Source organism: Ranitomeya imitator, chromosome 6, assembly GCF_032444005.1.
Source record: "Ranitomeya imitator isolate aRanImi1 chromosome 6, aRanImi1.pri, whole genome shotgun sequence".
NCBI classification, from domain to species: Eukaryota; Metazoa; Chordata; class Amphibia; order Anura; family Dendrobatidae; genus Ranitomeya; species Ranitomeya imitator.
The window spans coordinates 50,234,730-50,242,011 of record NC_091287.1 but is presented as its reverse complement, the minus strand read 5'-3'; positions in this window follow the sequence as shown (position 1 = coordinate 50,242,011).

Below are 7,282 nucleotides of genomic sequence, written 5' to 3'. Positions count from 1 at the left end.
TTGCTTTAATACAAAAAATATGGTATGAGTCAGTCTGTTGCTGCTAATGTTCATGTAAACATTAAATATAAGTCTAGAATATCCCCAGTGACCAGTGTGAAAATTGCAAGATTTCTATTTTTTTATACAAATAACATAAATACCATTACCAAAAATTTTAAAAATATTTAACAAAATAATTTCTAAAGGAAAGCAGCCATGTTTTTCTAACCTCATATAACCCCTTTAAGAATGGATTATCCTTTTCCGGCTCTATTGTCCTGATCTTTGCTCTCACATGGTAACTGACCATACTCGTGGACATTCTGGCTTTGCACAAGTATTGGATGTGACCATTGTTTGCCGTGGTCTTCTTATTTGTGGTTTAATGAATAAGTTAATAAGCCATTGATTAGGAAAAGTGGCACAATGTTTTTGTCCTATTTAAATGTTGTTAAAGTTATATTAATATGTATATTTTAATATCATGTGTCAGTTATTCGGAGTTCATAATATGTATCCAAGTTGTTGTTTGTGGCGTCTTAATTCTTTATGGTGGTCAACAATTTAAGAAAATAAAAAATATTTTGACATTTATGAGAATTTTAAGAGTTTGTTTCTGCCAGTATACTGTGTTTACTTCATTGTAAATCATTATAATGATTTGCGGCTGCTAGACAGCTTGAATAAATGTGGGGGTTGCCTGTTTGTTAGGGAATCCCCACATGTATTCAAGCTGTCCAGCAGCCGCAAATCATGCAGCTGCATCGACAAAAGCTAAATCTCCGAGCAGTCATAAATACTCGGAGATCACCCGAGCATGCTTGGAAAAACTTGAGTAACGAGCATACTCGCTCATCACTAGTCGCAATGTGTCCATATTGGCTGAGCCGTTGGTTACTGACTGACCCCAGTGATCAGCAGGAACTTTATTCACATGATTACTAGCATGACTATGGCTAACATAACCATCGCCGTCTAGTGGAAGAAACGCCAGAATGTCATGGGTTGGCAATTGCACTGCCCTGCACTGATGTCACCTGTCTCTGGTGCCAAGTGCCAGGGTGAGCGGGCATGGAAGTGAGGATAGGCCCATCTATAACAATCAAAAGTGCTCAGTAGACTGATGGTTTCATCTGAGATTGAAAATTATCTAAATTCAAAATTTTTCTAGCCCTTGAAATGATTTTCCTATCGTTACGTTATCACCTATCCATAGGATAGGTGGCGTAAATGCACAGCCATCACTTAAATAAAATGAGGCACTTCTGAGCCACATTCCTGGGATCAGTGAGACCCCCTGTTCTTGGGATCAGCAAGCCGTTCCCTGTGCCGTGATAAGTTGGGACAAGTCTTTCAGGTGTGGAAGGAGAGCATTTGTTAGAACCAAACCGGCGCCCCTACATGAGTCCACTTCCTCCTCTCGGCAGGGGCGTCGGTGTGTTTACTCACTCTCCCTGCGGACGGCACGCAGGTCTCCTGGGAGAATGCTTAGCATGTGCGCGCACTTCCTGCTTCTTAAAGGAGCCACACACGCGCTTTTGTATTTATGGCATCCTCTCCAATTGGGAGGTGACTTATCAATGTTAGTTTCAGTATAGTTCTGTTAGCTTGTTGTTAGGTCGCTGTCCTGCACTTTCCGAATCTGACCCGGTCTCTCCTGTCTGCACTTGATCCTGTCCATCTAGAGTCACATTTGCCATATAAAAAATTGGTCCGATTTTGACGGCCGAGAATCGCACAAATGTTCCCGAACAGTGATCCGTGTGTAATCCCTTTGCTATGCGATGATGCGATTTCCTCGCATCTAGTAACAGTGTGCACCACCACATTATGGGTGTCAGGTCCGAGCATTCCTACATGAACAGTTTCCTGCAAAGTGGATTGGTCGTCGTGGGCCAGTTGAATGACCACCAAGGTCTCCCGATCTGAGCCCCTTAGATTTTTATCTTTGGGGTCATCTGAAGGCAATTGTCTATGCTGTGAAGATACGAGATGTGCAGCATCTGAAACAACAGATACTGGAAGCCTGTCCTAGCATTTCTTCTGCGGTGTTGCTATCAGTGTGTCAAGAGTGGGAGAAGAGGGTTGCATTGACAATCCAACACAATGGGCAGCACTTTGAACACATTTTATTAGCGGTCATAAACTTGTAAATAACTCATGATAGAATAAAGTTAAGTTAAAACCAAGCACACCATTGTTTTTCTTGTGAAATTCTCAATAAGTTTTATGTGTTGCATAACCCTCTTCCCATTGAAAAAAAAAAAGTTGGATCCAAAATGGCCGACTTCAAAATGGCCGCCATGGTCACCACCCATCTTGAAAAGTTTCCCCCCTCCCATATACTAATGTGCCACAAACAGGAAGCTGATATCACCAACCATTGCCATTTTATTTAGGTGTATCTATATAAATGGCCCACCCTGTTCTGTTGTGTTAGCGATTGTTAGAGGTTTCAAGATCCCTGTCAATCCAAACTTCTTACATCTGAAAAAATGAAATTTCACTGTAAATGTTATTTTGATGAAGACAAATTTTAAAGAAAAGTTGAAGAATCTTTTTTTTTTTCAGTTCAATTTTGTTACAGACAAAGCTTGTAGTGTGAATGCTGATGAAGTCGTACTTAAGATATGCAATTACAATATTTTTTTTCAGATGTGTGCGCAGAAGATTGATGCAATTACGACACAACGTAATACTAGATCAAGCGAAATGTAATGTTGAAAAGATGCATTTATTTTGGCTTTTTAAAAACAAAGCATACAATCTTGTGGACCAATTTACATAATTAAGTGGCATTCGAATAAGAAGCTTTACTTTATTGATAATTAGCAACATGAAAACCAAAAAAGGAGGCAGGAATAAGACGAAACTGCTAATTAGGCTCTCCAAGAAGGAAAGAACAAGCAAAAGGGGCAATCAATGTGCAAGATGTGAAAAGAAACTATTCTAAATATCTGAAGTTTCTTAGTGTGATTTTCACACCATTGGTATGCTAGTATGGCTGACAGCAAGTAATAAGAGCCACAATGCTTCCCTCACCAAGAAAATGTTCTCCTGACTGTCTTATCTGCATATATAAAGAACAATGATAAAATCATATGCAATATATAATGCCAAAGTGGATGAGGATTAAATAAGAGGAAGGTACATTAGAAGAACGCTAGTCAACTTTCATATGGTGTGAAGATGGAAGATGACCAAACATACTATATAAGATCATTTATGGTGCCAAGATTGAAGATGTTAAAACGAGAGCAAACTATGCCACAAGATTTGCTACTATAAACAATAGGAGATTTTGAGTTTTTTTGTATAAAAAATATATATCTTTTATTAAGTATAAAATATCAACAAAACAATAAATTTATTAATACATAAATAGAACAATTTATCATAAGTATGGAAAAATTGCGTGATCCTATTAGGTGACAGCGCAACGTGATCGCTAATCAGGACTGAGAAATGTAGCAGGTTTCAGACATTACCGCCATATAGGCATATAAGAAAGCATGAGACAGAAAAGGTGCTCTTATTCCATGCATGTGCCAAGTTACGGGGGCAATCCCTCCCATACAGCACTACATCAAGGGTAAATGTCACATGTAAAATTCATTGAAACATTGCACATATACATGTTATAGTTAAAGGTTAATTACCCATTATCTTCGAGTTCAGTCCTGTAGGGCCTACAGTGTAGGCGACCACTAGATTTGCTACTAGTTGCATTTCAGTTTTGGATTCCCCTTGTCACGAGTGTCTCACGTCCTCCTGAGAGATCTAGTGTTAGGCGATCATTATGTATTGTGAATCGCAGGTCTTCAATCTAGAATGTGTGTTTTGTTCCTCATATTAAATGGACTTCGTTTCCTTTGGTGATGAAGAGGTTAAGAACTCTTTGTATGCTTGTTAGAGACATGCAGCTTCATCTCACAGCTGCTCCTGACCTGCTAATTTTCTCTCTCTATAAAACCTGGCCAGACCTTCTCCTCCCTGACTGTGAAAGTTTACTTCCTGGCTTGCTGGAGTTGGTGTGCTGAAGTTAGAGTTCGTAGTTGCTGCTGGAGATTGTTGTATGCTTTCTTCATTATCCTATTCCCATTTGGTTTGTATTTTCCTATCCTTCCCTTTGTTCCTCTCTACCTTGGTGAGTGTTTTTGTATGTAGGTGGGTTTTTGTTATCCCTGTTTGTCTTACATGTAAAGACACTAACATATCTGTCCCAGGCCTCCTGGGGGGGGAGGACAGCTTAATACATTAACAGGAGAATAGTAGGGTCAGAGACTCAGGCCTCTCTAACCTAAAACTACCCCCTGGACAGGGATAGTTAGGGTCCCAGTTCTAGGGACAGTTTGAGGTCCCCCTTTCTTACCGAAGACCGTCACAAAATTCTCATTGGGGTCTGTTACAAACCCCCAAATATAACAGAAACCATGGAAAGTCTACTTCTAAAGCAGATAGATGAAGCTGCAACCCATAATGAGGTCCTGGTTATGGGGGACTTTAACTACCCGGATATTAACTGGGAAACAGAAACCTGTGAAACCCATAAAGGCAACAGGTTTCTGCTAATAACCAAGAAAAATTATTTTTCACAATTGGTGCAGAATCCAACCAGAGGAGCAGCACTTTTAGACCTAATACTATCTAATAGACCTGACAGAATAACAAATCTGCAGGTGGTCGGGCATCTAGGAAATAGCGACCCCAATATTGTACAGTTTCACCTGTCTTTCACTAGGGGGACTTGTGAGGGAGTCACAAAAACACTGAACTTTAGGAAGGCAAAGTTTGACCAGCTTAGAGATGCCCTTAATCTGGTAGACTGGGACAATATCCTCAGAAATGAGAATACAGATAATAAATGGGAAATGTTTAAGAACATCCTAAATAGGCAGTGTAAGCGGTTTATACCTTGTGGGAATAAAAGGACTAGAAATAGGAAAAACCCAATGTGGCTAAACAAAGAAGTAAGACAGGCAATTAACAGTAAAAAGAAAGCATTTGCACTACTAAAGCAGGATGGCACAATTGAAGCTCTAAAAAACTATAGGGAGAAAAATACTTTATCTAAAAAACTAATTAAAGCTGCCAAAAAGGAAACAGAGAAGCACATTGCTAAGTAAAACTAATCCCAAACTGTTCTTCAACTATATCAATAGTAAAAGAATAAAAACTGAAAATGTAGGCCCCTTAAAAAATAGTGAGGAAAGAATGGTTGTAGATGACGAGGAAAAAGCTAACATATTAAACACCTTCTTCTCCACGGTATTCACGGTGGAAAATGAAATGCTAGGTGAAATCCCAAGAAACAATGAAAACCCTATATTAAGGGTCACCAATCTAACCCAAGAAGAGGTGCGAAACCGGCTAAATAAGATTAAAATAGATAAATCTCCGGGTCCGGATGGCATACACCCACGAGTACTAAGAGAACTAAGTAATGTAATAGATAAACCATTATTTCTTATTTTTAGGGACTCTATAGCGACAGGGTCTGTTCCGCAGGATTGGCGCATAGCAAATGTGGTGCCAATATTCAAAAAGGGCTCTAAAAGTGAACCTGGAAATTATAGGCCAGTAAGTCTAACCTCTATTGTTGGTAAAATATTTGAAGGGTTTCTGAGGGATGTTATTCTGGATTATCTCAATGAGAATAACTGTTTAACTCCATATCAGCATGGGTTTATGAGAAATCGCTCCTGTCAAACCAATCTAATCAGTTTTTATGAAGAGGTAAGCTATAGGCTGGACCACGGTGAGTCATTGGACGTGGTATATCTCGATTTTTCCAAAGCGTTTGATACCGTGCCGCACAAGAGGTTGGTACACAAAATGAGAATGCTTGGTCTGGGGGAAAATGTGTGTAAATGGGTTAGTAACTGGCTTAGTGATAGAAAGCAGAGGGTGGTTATAAATGGTATAGTCTCTAACTGGGTCGCTGTGACCAGTGGGGTACCGCAGGGGTCAGTATTGGGACCTGTTCTCTTCAACATATTCATTAATGATCTGGTAGAAGGTTTACACAGTAAAATATCGATATTTGCAGATGATACAAAACTATGTAAAGCAGTTAATACAAGAGAAGATAGTATTCTGCTACAGATGGATCTGGATAAGTTGGAAACTTGGGCTGAAAGGTGGCAGATGAGGTTTAACAATGATAAATGTAAGGTTATACACATGGGAAGAAGGAATCAATGTCACCATTACACACTGAATGGGAAACCACTGGGTAAATCTGACAGGGAGAAGGACTTGGGGATCCTAGTTAATGATAAACTTACCTGGAGCAGCCAGTGCCAGGCAGCAGCTGCCAAGGCAAACAGGATCATGGGGTGCATTAAAAGAGGTCTGGATACACATGATGAGAGCATTATACTGCCTCTGTACAAATCCCTAGTTAGACCGCACATGGAGTACTGTGTCCAGTTTTGGGCACCGGTGCTCAGGAAGGATATAATGGAACTAGAGAGAGTACAAAGGAGGGCAACAAAATTAATAAAGGGGATGGGAGAACTACAATACCCAGATAGATTAGCGAAATTAGGATTATTTAGTCTAGAAAAAAGACGACTGAGGGGCGATCTAATAACCATGTATAAGTATATAAGGGGACAATACAAATATCTCGCTGAGGATCTGTTTATACCAAGGAAGGTGACGGGCACAAGGGGGCATTCTTTGCGTCTGGAGGAGAGAAGGTTTTTCCACCAACATAGAAGAGGATTCTTTACTGTTAGGGCAGTGAGAATCTGGAATTGCTTGCCTGAGGAGGTGGTGATGGCGAACTCAGTCGAGGGGTTCAAGAGAGGCCTGGATGTCTTCCTGGAGCAGAACAATATTGTATCATACAATTAGGTTCTGTAGAAGGACGTAGATCTGGGGATTTATTATGCTGGAATATAGGCTGAACTGGATGGACAAATGTCTTTTTTCGGCCTTACTAACTATGTTACTATGTTACTATGTTACATCGTGGCACCCGTCTGGTGATCCTACTCCTGCGACGTCTTTTACTGTGAACGTGTAGGTTCCGACCTTAACTTTCTTGTTCTTGAGCAGAAGTGTTGGGTACTAAAGGCAATCTGAATAGTTATGCTGAAAAAATGTTTAATTGTAGCATTCTAAACTCTCAGCTGGGATTCCTGACCATGCCATTGCTTTATCAGTAGTACCACCACTATTCTATGACTATTCTGTGGGGTGCGTGATCTTGTAATCTTCTTGCAGAAAAGTCCACACCCCAATCCAGCAGTTTAGCCAACATCAAACAAAACTCACATTGTGATAAGTAACC